Genomic DNA, 15,458 nt, shown 5'->3' with positions numbered 1-15,458 from the left:
ACACACACGCACACACAAATACACACATGCACAGACACACACACACAAAAAATACACAAACACACACATACACACACGCACACACAAATACACACATGCACAGACACACACACACAAAAAATACAGACACACACATACACACACACACGCACACACAAATACACACATGCACAGACACACACACACACAAAAAATACACAGACACACACATACACACACACACACGCACACACAAATACACACATGCACAGACACACACACAAAAAAATACACAGACACACACATACACACAAACACACACACACGCACACACAAATACACACATGCACAGACACACACACACAAAAATACACAGACACACACACATACACACAAACACACACACACACACACACACACACACACGCACGCACATTCAAATACAAGATAACAATAGACTCATGGCCTACTGAGCAGCTGTGATTTGTACCCTCCTCAGTTCTTCTGAGAAAGGAATTACTCATCAATGGTATTTATGTAAAATCCTTTCAAGGCCATTGGCAGTATAAACAAACCAGCAGTATGCCAACACACCCATTGCTTGAACAATTACTGTATTCAATCAATTCAGATGGGCAGACTTACATTACCAGCCTCCTGAAATAGACACATTATCCTGAGCTCTAATAGAGCAAGGAATTACCTGGTTAACAGAGTAGATGATCCAAAGTCTTCTTGGAAGAGTCTAACATCTCATCTGACCAAAATGGAGGAGCATTTCCTTCCTTTCATTCTAAGCTCACAGTAGCTCAGAGTTTAAAAAAATGAACATGCCACTTCCCAAACTCACCATCCTGCCAACTCAGTCAAGCAATTCTTCAATTGTGAGGGGCTTTCTGAGGAGAAGAAGAAACTATTTGGGGGCAAGAATGAGGAGAAATTTTTTTACAGTGATTTTACATTCTCTGAAATTATCATTATACAAGGATATTAAATGATCAATCAATGAGTAACTTCAAAGCTGAGACCAATAAGTTTTGAACATCAAATGAATTTATCAATTGTTAAAGAAAAGTGGAGGGCAGGTGTAGGATCAGCTACGAGCAGAGGAACAGGCAATTATCACCAACTCCTACATCTAATTCTTGCATTCTTCATTTTCTTTTAAAAAAAAGTTACAAAGAAATTTTACAGAAATATACAGAATTGGCCAGATTGTCAACATGGGTCCTTGAATGGTGTCATTTTACTTGTAAGATTCCTTAGTTGCTAAATTGGAATATAATCAGAATGTTTAGGAATTGGAATTAAGCAGCAGTTGATTAATCCACTTTAAGTTCTGTAATAACTTTTACCAGTTGTATTTATTCATTTATTTTGTTAGATGAGAATCACAATCAATGATCATGAACGTGTCATGAAACTTGTTGTTTTGTGGCAGCTTTTGCAGGTGCACAAATTGCTATAAAGGATCCTATTTTAAAATAAATATATTAGTACAAAGTAAGAGGAAGGGTGAGGTGGTGTCTGTGGTTCTTTGTCCATTCAGAAATGTGATGGTGGAGGGGAAGGAATTGCTTTTGTTCCATTGGGTTTTCGTCTTCAGGCTCCTGGACCTCCTTCCTGATAGCAGTAGTTAGAAGAGGGTCTGGCCTGGGTGGTGAGAGTTCTTAGTTATAGAAGCTGCTTTCTTGAGTCACTGCCTCTTGTAGATGTTCTACTGATGCCCATGGTGACGTTGGCCGAATGCACAACTCTCAGTCGCCTCTACCTGTCCTGCGCATCAGCACCTCCACACCAGACAGTGATGCAACCAGTCAGAATGCTCTCCACGGCACACCTGTAGAAAGTTGCAAGAATCAAATGTTACTTAAAATAAGGACTAGATATTAAAACCATAATTAAGGAAGTAAGAATTATTGGAAAAAAGGTCAAAGCAGTGTGTATATATTATGTATATTATGAGTCTGTGACAGGAAGTTGTTGATTTTGCTTGAAAAAAAACCTCAGAAACAGTTTTTAAAAAAATCACCTCTGGAGGCAATTTCACAATGGCTTCAAGATTGTCCTCAATTTTTAATGATTTAATGATTACAGCACATTGCCCACAAAGAAACAACTTGGTAGTACCATTCCCATTTGCATTTCATTGACCTTCAAAAATCTTGGCATTCTTTTTATCAATTTGTTTTCTCAAACATTACCTAAAATACATTCAGAAGAAATTTGTAGAATCTGTAAGAAAATAGCATTATGATGGTCAGAAGTAATGTTGCCCCCTTTAAATGCATCTGTGTTAATTTGCAATTACAGTTATGGACTCATAACATTGATTGAAACTAATAATTAAACCATCCAATTCAGTGGAGAGCCAAGATTCTCAAACAGAAATGAAAGGGAATATGAAATGAAGGAGAAGGGGAAATACAATCGGATAATGATGTGACACAATCTTCTGAGGAAGAGAAAAAATGCAAAGAGGGGCATGTTTGAAGTTGATTTTATTATGCAGTGATATTCAATCATTTGGCTGCAAGTTCTAAACCCAATTCCCAGCAGATCCTTTCAGTTAAGCACTTTATTGTTTGATTTTTATTGGGGGGGGGGTGTGCATGTGTGCACGCATGGGGGGGGGGGAGGGTGCCTGCATGTGTGCGCGCAGACACTTATGCTCATGAAAGAAATGGTAGAGCAGCTGAGTGAATTTTATTAATAATTACGTTCGACACTAACCATTTGTAGCCTATATAATTTTGTCAATAGTTACAGATATAAAATTACCCAACATCATACATACTAGAAGTGAAATTTGCAATATTTACAAACCAAATGTTGAAATTAGAACTTGTTTTCACAGTAAATTGAGATTCCTGTAATCACACCAGCTCCACCATTGCACTGGAGTTTGGCAGAGGTAATCAAAGTAGCTTTCAATCAGCTCACTTCATTTAGCATCAATAACTTTAAAGAAATCTAGTCAAAAAAAATTAACTGTACAACACTGCAGCAAGAAAAATTATGAAGCAAGCCCAAAGTTCAAAATGTAACTGTAGAATAACCACATTTTCTGCTTTAGAACAAATCATGGTGCTCAGCTTTTGTGGATTCTGAACTGTTCACTAACCCCTGTCAATAAATACTGATGTGCCCTATCAGGGAACTTAAGAAGCTTTAATATCTGAGTTTAAGCATAAATACATCAGTGGAGTGAGAATAGGCTGTGGGAAGTGGGAATGGAGGCAGTGGAGTGAGAATAGGCTGTGGGAAGTGGGAATGGAGGCAGTGGAGTGACAGTCAAAAGAGTCAAAGTTTTTGTCCCAGATTGTTTATTCCTGGAACAAATTAGTGTAAGTTCACCGACAAAAGCTCGAAAGAAAACTGCATGGGAAGATATTATGGTATGTATGACTGATTGGAAATCATGTCATCCATTCAACAGAATATTGCTTGAGGATGTGTGTGCATAACAATCGGGAAATAGCATTTAATTCCAGGTAGCGTCAATCTTCAACAGCACCAACCCAGAAAGAGACCACATTTTGTAAATTAGTTTCTCACCCAATTTCTTTAATATAATTAACCAACATGATTTTCCTCCCAACAAAACATATTGCCGTGGTTGTGCTATTTTGGAATTAATTTATTTCCAGTTTAATATCCTATTCACGTTTCTAATGAAAGATGCCTGCACAAGCAGGTTGTGATATAATTATAACCTCTGACTGCTGAGTTGCAATTTATATTTTGAGTTACCATAAGATATAGGAGCAGAAATAAGGCTATTCAGCCCATCAAGTATGCTCCGCCTTTTACTCTATTGATTTATTTCCCTGCTCTGCCCCACTGCCCAGCCTTCTCCCCATAACCTTTGATGCCCCGGCTAATCAAGAATCCATCAAATTCTGCCTTATCTACACCCAAGGATTTTTCCGCAACTACCACTTGTGGCAACAAATTCCACAGCTTTACTACCCTCCGGCTAATAAAATTTCTCTGCATCTCTGTTTTGAGTGGATGCCCTTCAATCCTAAAGTTGTGTCCTCTTATCCTAGACTCTCCCGCCATGGGTGCCATAAAAAGAATAAAGGAAACCTTTATTGTGTGGGCTAAAAACTCCAATTCTCTTTTTACCAAAGCACTGACTAATCATTTCTATGCATGGATGCTGTCTGACCTGTTGAGTATTTATTTGCAATTCTTTATTTGCTGTGTATATAGTATGTGCGACGTGTCTTCCTCCCTACCTCTTTATCTATGGAATTCAACTCTTTACCAGGTTATTTTACTTATTTCTTGATGAACAAATAACATTTTATCCCCTCAACAATATTTTCTGTTCGATGGGAATGAAGTATTTAAAAATTGTATGCATTTAATATAATTATGATTCCATATCATTCGCTTGCTTGCTGAAAGGGAAGAAAAACATTGCCAATATTAACTAATACCCAATGATGTACACTTTGGAAGAACAATTGCCATTGCAATGTCGGAAACACAGTCACCCATGTGTACCATCTAACTCCCATGAAGTAATAAAAGTTAGATCACCTTTGAATATTTTATTTAAAAGTGTTTCTATACAAGTAATTCATGAATCATTATTACAATACAATGTGCGTTTAAAATGAAGAGAATTTTGTACATTACATGATGGTTATGTCCTCTCTCCATCCCAATCCCCTACCCCCTACCCTATAAAAAGGTCCTATATAGAAAAAGGAAGAAAACAGTAATAAAAAGAAAGAAGAAGAAAGAAATAGTATGATTGACTGGAGCTTCGCATTCCAACACATTATCCTTTATGTAGCAAAGCAAAGATGAAGGGCTCAAGCCCGATACGTTGGTTCTGCGACATAAAGGACACTGTTTGACCTACTGAGCTTTTCCAGCATTTTGTGTTTTTACTTCAACCACAGTGTCTACAGAACTTTGTGATTTACTTCTTGCATTCCAACACTTTGGAATTAAACCGATCTTATTCTTCAAATTATATGTAAATTTTCTCTAAAGGGATACAGCTTTGAATTTCTGCACTCCATCTTCCCATTCCTCAATGTGAATCCAATTTCCAAGTCACTGCAATACATTTCCTCGCTACTGCTAAAACTATTTTAACAAATGTAATTTGATAAATTGAGAATTTCATCTTACATCTTGTTCCTTCTATATTCCCCATTAAGAATAAGTCTGGGTTTAATGGGAATGCTATACCTGTAATTTATTCTAAAAATTCCCTTAGGTCCGCCCAAAAGAGTTTTATCTTAGAATATGACCAAGTCGAGTGTAAGAAAGTATCTGCCTCTTCACCGCTCCTAAGACATTGATATGATAAATCTGACTTCATTCTATTCAATTTTTGTGGTGTTAAAGCCAGATCCAGTCTGTTGCCTAAATTTGATGACAATCTGACGACAACAATCTTAGTTGGACATGGAAGATAGTTTGAGCTCACTCTCCATAGCATGTGACATCTACAAATCAAAGCAGATCTAAGACAATGAAAGCTGAGGCTCCACTCCCTAGATCACCCTGATGGCCTTTTAATCATCTTCTGATGGTCAGTTAGTAACTGACAGTAATTAAAAATGTAAAGCACCAAAATGAGTGAAACTGTTAATAAGATTCCATTTTATGGAGTTGGTGATTTCACTAAAATAAATTGGATTATGCTACAGATGTGAAGTTCATTTGTTCCTGCATCTCTGTACAGTGTGCTCTTGCTGTGTATAGTATGTGCGACATGTGAGTTATATGTGAGTTCAGTGGTTCAGCAGGAAATTGCATGTGCCACACCTGTCATATAGCTTGTTTCCAGTATCTACATTTCAATGCAGAGGCACAGAAAATCAGAGACAAACAGAAAAGGGGTCAGATGATAACCAGCAATTTACAGGGGATCTGGCCCAATGATCTGATAGCCAGCAATTTACAGGGGATCTGGCCCAATGATCTGATAGCCAGCAATTTACAGGGGATCTGGCCCAATGATCTGATAGCCAGCAATTTACAGGGGATCTGGCCCAATGATCTGATAGCCAGCAATTTACAGGGGATCTGGCCCAATGATCTGATAGCCAGCAATTTACAGGGGATCTGGCCCAATGATCTGATAGCCAGCAATTTACAGGGGATCTGGCCCAATGATCTGATAGCCAGTAATTTACAGGGGATCTGGCCCAATGATCTGATAACCAGCAATTTACAGGGGATCTGGCCCAATGATCTGATAGCCAGCAATTTACAGGGGATCTGGCCCAATGATCTGATAGCCAGCAATTTACAGGGGATCTGGCCCAATGATCTGATAGCCAGCAATTTACAGGGGATCTGGCCCAATGATCTGATAGCCAGCAATTTACAGGGGATCTGGCCCAATGATCTGATAGCCAGCAATTTACAGGGGATCTGGCCCAATGATCTGATAGCCAGCAATTTACAGGGGATCTGGCCCAATGATCTGATAGCCAGCAATTTACAGGGGATCTGGCCCAATGATCTGATAGCCAGCAATTTACATGGGATCTGGCCCAATGATCTGATAACCAGCAATTTACAAGGGATCTGGCCCAATGATCTGATAGCCAGCAATTTACAGGGGATCTGGCCCAATGATCTGATAGCCAGCAATTTACAGGGGATCTGGCCCAATGATCTGATAGCCAGCAATTTACAGGGGATCTGGCCCAATGATCTGATAGCCAGCAATTTACAGGGGATCTGGCCCAATGATCTGATAGCCAGCAATTTACAGGGGATCTGGCCCAATGATCTGATAACCAGCAATTTACAGGGGATCTGGCCCAATGATCTGATAGCCAGCAATTTACAGGGGATCTGGCCCATTGATCTGATAACCAGCAATTTACAGGGGATCTGGCCCAATGATCTGATAACCAGCAATTTACAGGGGATCTGGCCCAATGATCTGATAGCCAGCCATTTACAGGGGATCTGGCCCAATGATCTGATAGCCAGCAATTTACAGGGGATCTGGCCCAATGATCTGATAGCCAGCAATTTACAGGGGATCTGGCCCAATGATCTGATAGCCAGTAATTTACAGGGGATCTGGCCCAATGATCTGATAGCCAGCAATTTACAGGGGATCTGGCCCAATGATCTGATAGCCAGCAATTTACAGGGGATCTGGCCCAATGATCTGATAGCCAGCAATTTACAGGGGATCTGGCCCAATGATCTGATAGCCAGCAATTTACAGGGGATCTGGCCCAATGATCTGATAGCCAGTAATTTACAGGGGATCTGGCCCAATGATCTGGTAACCAGCAATTTACAGGGGATCTGGCCCAATGATCTGATAGCCAGCAATTTACAGGGGATCTGGCCCAATGATCTGATAGCCAGCAATTTACAGGGGATCTGGCCCAATGATCTGATAGCCAGCAATTTACAGGGGATCTGGCCCAATGATCTGATAGCCAGCAATTTACAGGGGATCTGGCCCAATGATCTGATAGCCAGCAATTTACAGGGGATCTGGCCCAATGATCTGATAGCCAGCAATTTACAGGGGATCTGGCCCAATGATCTGATAGCCAGCAATTTACAGGGGATCTGGCCCAATGATCTGATAGCCAGCAATTTACATGGGATCTGGCCCAATGATCTGATAACCAGCAATTTACAAGGGATCTGGCCCAATGATCTGATAGCCAGCAATTTACAGGGGATCTGGCCCAATGATCTGATAACCAGCAATTTACAGGGGATCTGGCCCAATGATCTGATAGCCAGCAATTTACAGGGGATCTGGCCCAATGATCTGATAGCCAGCAATTTACAGGGGATCTGGCCCAATGATCTGATAGCCAGCAATTTACAGGGGATCTGGCCCAATGATCTGATAACCAGCAATTTACAGGGGATCTGGCCCAATGATCTGATAGCCAGCAATTTACAGGGGATCTGGCCCAATGATCTGATAACCAGCAATTTACAGGGGATCTGGCCCAATGATCTGATAACCAGCAATTTACAGGGGATCTGGCCCAATGATCTGATAGCCAGCAATTTACAGGGGATCTGGCCCAATGATCTGATAGCCAGCAATTTACAGGGGATCTGGCCCAATGATCTGATAGCCAGCAATTTACAGGGGATCTGGCCCAATGATCTGATAACCATTTTCCTGATATAGTGTGAGGGATTTACCAGCTGCTCTGGAACAGTGAAAATGGATTGTTTCTCTTTCTTCCAGCGCAGATGAGACAATGATTTAACGTCTTCTCCAAAAGACTTCACCTCTGACTACTTAAGTATTACATTAACCAGTTTAGGGATTTCTTCAAATGAATGAGGTATGAGGCTATAAAAATGTTATTTTTGACAAAACCTAGAATGTTGATGACAAAGTTATAACTAACAGTAAAAATCAGTTCCAACGTATGCTGTAATAAATCTTTCATGCCAGTAAATTGAGTATTGCATGACAAGGTAATAAATGAAGTCCTAGGAGCTTAATGGCGATGATCAAATAATCACATTTAAAGCCTTATAATTAAAGTGGGACTTCATTGTACCTCCGCAGTGTGAACATTTGGACATTTTTGGATTACAGACATCTGAACACACATCTTAAGAGCAGAAGAAGATCAGTCACTTGGCCCTCAGGCCTGCTCTGCTATTCAATAAAGTCATGGCTCAACTCACTGTAAGCCATGTTTTCACACCTTTCCATTCCACTTGTCTATTGCTTATCATGTTGAAATTCATGGGTGTTTTGTCCATCTTTCCAATATTTGCCAATGCAAACTGGTGTTACTGCCAGTGACATATAATAAACAGGTGAAAACTTACAACTTTATGTTCAAGATGTTTTGGTAGTTTCTGTGCAATTTTTGTTTTTTGTGGTATTACCAGATTTATCCTGTTCATGGAACAAGTGCACCAGCCGACTGTAGCCTTAAAATCTTTACTGAGTTCGGGATGCGACTTGGCCCACTCCAGTGCAAATGTTCTTCTTTTATTTCTTGTTAATATGCAGCAATTTTGCTTTTGTTCAAGAACCCACTCTGCCACGTGATTTTCCAACTTTCCCCAACGAGTGATTCCTCTTCTCAATGAACATTGCTTCTTAAAACGTCTTCATTCTTTCTCCAATCTCTTATCAACTTCTCACATATCTCAAATGTCCTTACTGGATTTCTTGGCCATTTCTATTATTTTTAACTTAAAACTTGTTTCATACTTTTGTCATTTTTCTGGAGGCTCACACCCAACAGCTCAGTCAACGTGACCTGATATATAATAAAACCATGAAAATGAAGCTGGAAGTGGGGACCCGACTTACCTGAAGGTTGACTCATACACCAAAATATACAGTATATACAGTATGTGTTTCATAGATTTCTGTGCTATTTAATGACCTCTTCTAACAGGAAGTATGAACCCATTTATAGCACAAGTTCTCTTTAATCTATTTTATATCATGGATGCTGACTCCTTGGGACTTCATCTTGATTTTAACTTTTGTAATTATTCATTTGGTTGAAATAAATTTTAAAATATTTTTATATGTTTCTAAATTCAGAAAATAAAGTAAATGATTTGAGAAACACTTGATAAGCAGAAGTAAATTCAAGACTGCAAACTAATTAAGAGATTTGAGCAATAAAAATAGAAAAGTGGAAATATTTGGCAGCATCATTTCATCAGTTTGGTAGGAAGTGGAATGGTTGTTTATATTGAGGATTCCTCTCTCAGCTGGTGGTTCTACCACTTGTGCCTTTCATCTTTCCTTATTCTCCTTCCTAGAACAGACATTTCCTTTGTTCTCCCCGTGTGTTCTCTGCTCAATAAATGAAAACATGCTTGGTTTCTAATCATTCTTCATTCTGGTGAAAGGTCACTATGATTTAGGACCTGTACTCATTAAAAGCAGTTTTTGTTCATGAATAATTATGGTTTCTAGTGCAGAAATAACATTTTATCTGCACAGACTCACACTCTTCATTCAGTTGAAAGGAGATTTTTTTTAAATCATTTTTAGATACGAAAAAGAGAAAACATCATTTCTGTAGTATGCAAAAAATTTAAAATACTAATGAAATGTGAATGTTTAATGAAATTGCAAAACATCATTTTTGTAGACCAGAGAAATAATTGGAAAATCAGCCATATCATGACCAGCTATTGCTAAGCTATAGTTTTGAAAAAAATGCAATTCCCAAATTAAAATATTGTAAGTAAATTCTTGAGTGATTATCAGAGGAATTTCTTGAATCTCTTGAGTAACTATACAATTTTGAAATACAGTAAAACCCCTGTTATCAAAAATTCAAGCAACTGGCAAGCTCAAGTAACCAGGAAAGAAATTGCAGAAAATAAATACTTTCTATACTCGTGTCATCGTTTAATTTTCTGGACCACTTTTTTGAGCCAAAAAAGGGAGGGTTGACTTTTACATGGGTCAAATTTTTGACCTCGTGAAGTACCGGCATCATTCAAAGCATCAGGAGCTCGAATGGCCAGGACTGGGCTGTAAGTCCCTGGTTGGGGCATTGGGAGCTCAGGTGGGCAGGAGGCTGGCCCAAGGAACTCAAATGGGTGGGCAACTGGGGTGATGGGAGTTTGGATGGGCAGGTGGCCGGGGCATCGGAAGCTCCGATGGGTGAGTGGCCAGGGCATCGGGAGCTCCAGTAGGCAAGTGGCCAGGGCATCGGGAGCTCTGGTGGGCAGGCGACTGGGGCTAGAATTTGTGGTTGGACCATCAGAAACTCGAATAGGTGGGTTGTTGGGGCCAAAAGTAGGGGGGTTGACTTTTACATGGGTCAAACATAAACACGATTTTTGGATCAATTATTATATGGTATCTACAGTTACATAGTGGTGCCTATGCTGGCAGCAGCCTCGAGGGGTTTGGATTGCCGTTGGTTTGGACAGAAGTCTGTGCGGCTGTAAAGGCTGTGGACTGCCAGAATCTAATCCACGGACACTCTGTGTCTCTGTTTTGCTTCTCTTTCTCTGACTGTAAGGAGCACTGGGCAATTCCTTACGGCAGACTAAGTTCAATTTTAATGTAATATTACACCTGTTATATTACATGACAATAAAAATGCTTGAATCTTGAAATTAGAGAGCAAGTTTGTATTTCAGACTTTATTGCAAAGCTCATGGCAAAAAAAGATTCACTACATTGGTTCCTTAGATGAGAGTGTTGTCCCGTGAGGAGACATCGATTAGGATATATTTATATACTATGGAATTCAAAAGAGAATTAATACTTTGAAACATATAGCATTTTGAAAGAAATTGACAGACTGGATACTAAGTTGTTTTACTTGTCTAAATAGCCTCAGGTTTGGATTTGACCATTTAGCATCGAGATTTAAAAAAAAGGGTTGCAAATTATTGTATTTTTAATTTCTGGAGTGTTGTGGGGGAATATAGACAGTTAATTATAATTGGGTTGAAAAATAATTTTTAAGAAGATCACAGCTGCCTGAAATCTAAAATAAAACAGAAAATCCTAAAACAATGTGGTAGGTTGCATTCGTCTGTGGAGATTATTAAGTTGTTGGATAGGAACAAATTCAACTTGAAATCTGAAGATACTTAAATACTGTGTTTATTGAACTGAATTAAGCATGCTGGGGAGAGTCTGTGATGATAGTCTCCTAGGGTTTGAGGATTCTCTGATTTTTATACACAGTTGAAGAGAGAAATAATGATTGACATTGAACAGATTTTTGTATGACCATAAATAGGTATGATTGATGGACAAGTGACTATTTTGATTTACCTCATTATCTCCGTGACATCACAATACTGTGTGCATAGAATGGACAGAGGCCCCTATGTTCCACAGATGCAATGACACAGTTTGTCACCTATCTATTACCTAGCTTTTTATTTCATCCATCCCTTTTGTTCTCGGGTTCTAACATTACAAATATTCAAGTACCGACTGCTACATACAAAACTATTGATTCTCATGTTCTACGTCTTGAATCTATTCTTTTGATTAAGCAACCACCTTTCCATGCTAAATTGTATTCACAGCATTCTAACAGTGCAGAGTTTATAATTAGAAACAGCTTATAGAGTTAATAGATTTATGTACTCAATTTACAATATCATCGATAGCTCATGCGTAGTCCATTTCTAAAGCAACAACCCACTGAATTGTAGCTCCAAACGATAGCTCACACTAACTATCATCCTACTAAGTGCCTTTAGCAGTCTCAAGGAATGATTCCTGCTTCTCTTTCTTACGTTTTACATATTGGCATGGACTTCAGATCAATGGAGATATCTGTATGATACATGAATTTTCCTCAGTGAAACTAAATTACAAGTTTTCGGAAACAGAGGATCTTGTGTAAGCAAAGCGGGGATCTTGTGTAAGCAAAGCGAAGCTGGCAAGATCCATGGATATGAGCCTGTCAGTCATTCCTGTCCATTTCTCTCCAGTGGATCCTCCCTGTCCCATTGAGTTCCTCCAGCTTCTCTTTATTCACTATAAAAGAATTTTAATTTGATTTCTAATTTTTCATGGAATTACCATAAGAGCAAGAATTATATTTGAAAGCCACACACAATACAGACATAATAAACACAAGTTGAAAAAATACTAATGGGAAATTGAAGTTTGATATTGAAACTTTCCATATAATTTGAAATAGATATTATTAATGGAAACATCCTAATGCTAAATTAATGTATTTTTTTTTGTTCAAGAATTGTGTCTCATTCAACAGCAAAATGTTCCCATCAGGTAATTTTATGTGAATATTCAACTAATGAAAACTTAATGCAACAAAGTGTAAACAAAAGTTTGAATTGAATTAGAGGGAATAGAAATGAGTATATTAATAGAATATCAGTTCAAGGAGAACAGTAACCCCTGTTTTTTTTAAATCAAGGCTCCGACTGATCTAGTCTGTCCAATATGGTGACTATAAAATCTTAAACTAAGCAGTTAGTGTGAATTTATAGCCCATAGGGATGTTTGAGAAAGATGTCAGACAGGGATCATTAATCAGGAAGTGAGGGTCATTAATCCATCCGACAGCTGTGCTAAGCAAACTTTATAGTCATTTTTATGCATCTTGTAATAACTCACAAGTTCTAAATCACATATTTATGGCAACTATATAATGAGCATTATGAATGTATAATTTATGGATAACTAGGTCTATTCAATTGAACATCTTAAACTGACAGTGGTCTACCTCCATTTGCAAATAAACACTCCTGCACCAAAAAGTGACAGAGACCATTTATCATTCCTCTGAGAAAATTTCTGTGGTGGTCACAGTCATTGTTTGTTCATGATATCTTGAAGGACCTGAAAACACTTGGGTAGACTTGAGTTTTTGATTGCAACAAAACCTTGGGAGGTGAATAATTCCCCACTCAGCATGTTTCTAAACTTTGCCTGAATTTTCTGCGAGAATATGCAAAATGATTCCTTCCAGGTCAATTTAGCCTTTTTATTTATTCTGAATGCATTTCCGAGATAGTAGCTTCAAACTTGGAAGATGTAGATTCGGGATTGATCTAAACAAATTCTTCACACAGATAATGATCACATGACAGTCTTGCTGAAGAGCAGCAGAGATAAAAACCTGCAAGAAATGATGGTTTAGTGAAGGGATTTAATTTAAGTGATGAAGTGATTAGCAGGGATTTATGGGAAAATAATCACCTGTGTAGTTGGGATCTGAAACGTTTAGTTCTGGAATTTAGTGCGTGAGAGAGTAGAGGAGAAAAGAAATGTCTCAAGATTAACAAAAAATGCCAGGATGGTTACTTCAAAACCTGCAAGATCATGGAAGGAGCTGAGAAGAGAATCGACCTCAAGTCTTTTTCTATCTGACATAGACATAGAAGACCAAAAGATCTTTGGAAGTTCCAGTGTATTCCAGAGCACTAGAATTTCTGAAAGGATGTAATGGTGAACGAAATAGCATTATCCTGGTTTCATACGTGAAATATGATTTCTTAAAGCCTTGTTCAAAAATAGTAAAAATTGCCATTTACTCTGAGCTTTTCATGATCTCATGATAGTGTTGAAGTTTATTCACTGTTGCCATGTGGGATATCCACAGAACAATTTGTCTGCAAATTCCCATAAAAACAATGTTCTGAAGATCATGTTCTTTACTTTAATGATGTTGATCAATGGCTAATGACCAAAAAACAGGCCAGGAAGCAACTACAAGAATCATTGGGATAATATTTCTCATGTATGTTTTTCAGAAACAAATTTTAAGTTCGTAATTTTAGAGGATAACTCATCTCCTGGAATTTAAAACAAATATTTTGCCATTTTTTGTGCCAGCTTTTTCCAAGCCTAATTTAAAAAATAGTCAGGGTATTTGAAGTTGTAATGACAGTATTGAGGGCTGAATGACCTGTACTGTGCTGTATTGTTCTACTCTCTGTGACAACAAAGCTACCAGTATTCATTATCATAACTCTGCCACAGTGTGGAAATCGCAGAATTGGTCAACAGACCCTAGTTCCCCTAAGTGCATGCTCCACCAAGACACCCAGCGCAGGAACACATAAAAACACCATTCAATAGGTTGCAAAATATGGGAACAGTGAATTGGTAAATAATGCACTTAGTTTTACATGTTAAGTTGATGATTTTTTTTTAAGGGTAGGATTGCAAAATATGATGATTTAAATTGCAGAAATAACTCAGCAGGAGATATAATACCTCACTGAATTACACGATTCTAATGCTTTAGTCAGATATAAAATGATAATTTTTGCAAAGATTAATCTTTGCCCAGTGGCTTTCACTTTATCATCACATTGATGGAAATGTTGAACACCAATTTCAATTTCAATTGCTAGGCCACATTATGAATGTGGAGGCCTTGGAGAGAGTACGGATGTGGTTCACCACATTGTTGCCTGGATTAGAGAGAATTAGTTCTGCTAAGGAGAGATTGAACTTGGATTTTTTTTTATTATGGCGTATTGGAAGCTGAGGGGCATCCTGAGAATCCGAATCAAATTTTATTGTCTTGAACTTGTCATGAAATTCTTTGTTTTGCAGCAGCATCATGTGAAAATATTGCTATAACTAACATTTCTGCACAAATAAATAAATAAATAGTTTGGTGCTAGAAAGAGGTTCAGGCGCCTGCCTACATTTCGCTCATACCATCATGAAGGGCTCAAGCCCGAAACATTATGTATCTTTATCTTTGCCTTATAAAGAACATTGTTTGACCTGCTGAGTTTCTGTTTTTAGTTTTTTAGTAGATTGGATGTTTATGTTCAATACAGAGTTCTGTATTGTTTAACTTGTGCATTTCCAGCACCTTCCAAGTCCCAGGTTTTGTGAAATTAAATGTACAACAGAAATTGAACTAATATGGTATGGTGGTTATGACAAGTTCTTGACCAGTAAGTAACATTTACATTTAACCGTTATACAAATTCCAACCAAAGAATTGTATAAAGTAATTAATATGTTATTGCGCGTATGCACGTGT

At 38.2% G+C, this 15,458-nt stretch overlaps 1 protein-coding gene across 14 annotated transcripts in view; it reads left to right on the top strand.

Annotated features, from left to right (window-relative positions):
- cdh13 (cadherin 13, H-cadherin (heart)) overlaps positions 1 to 15,458 on the top strand; it is an 813,941-nt gene that overhangs the window by 742,373 nt on the left and 56,110 nt on the right. Inside the window, exon 13 of one of the 14 annotated variants that reach the window (XM_069902210.1) lies at positions 4,685 to 5,571. The exons of the other annotated variants lie outside the window; for them this stretch is intronic. The gene's annotated coding sequence lies outside the window, so the exon portion shown is untranslated. Of the gene's footprint in view, positions 1 to 4,684; positions 5,572 to 15,458 lie in introns of those variants that run through there. 14 annotated transcript variants of the gene reach the window in all.

Source organism: Narcine bancroftii, chromosome 10 (genome assembly GCF_036971445.1).
Source record: "Narcine bancroftii isolate sNarBan1 chromosome 10, sNarBan1.hap1, whole genome shotgun sequence".
NCBI classification, from domain to species: Eukaryota; Metazoa; Chordata; class Chondrichthyes; order Torpediniformes; family Narcinidae; genus Narcine; species Narcine bancroftii.
Note: the sequence above shows the minus strand (reverse complement) of the source record. Positions and strands in the feature narration are given on the sequence as shown.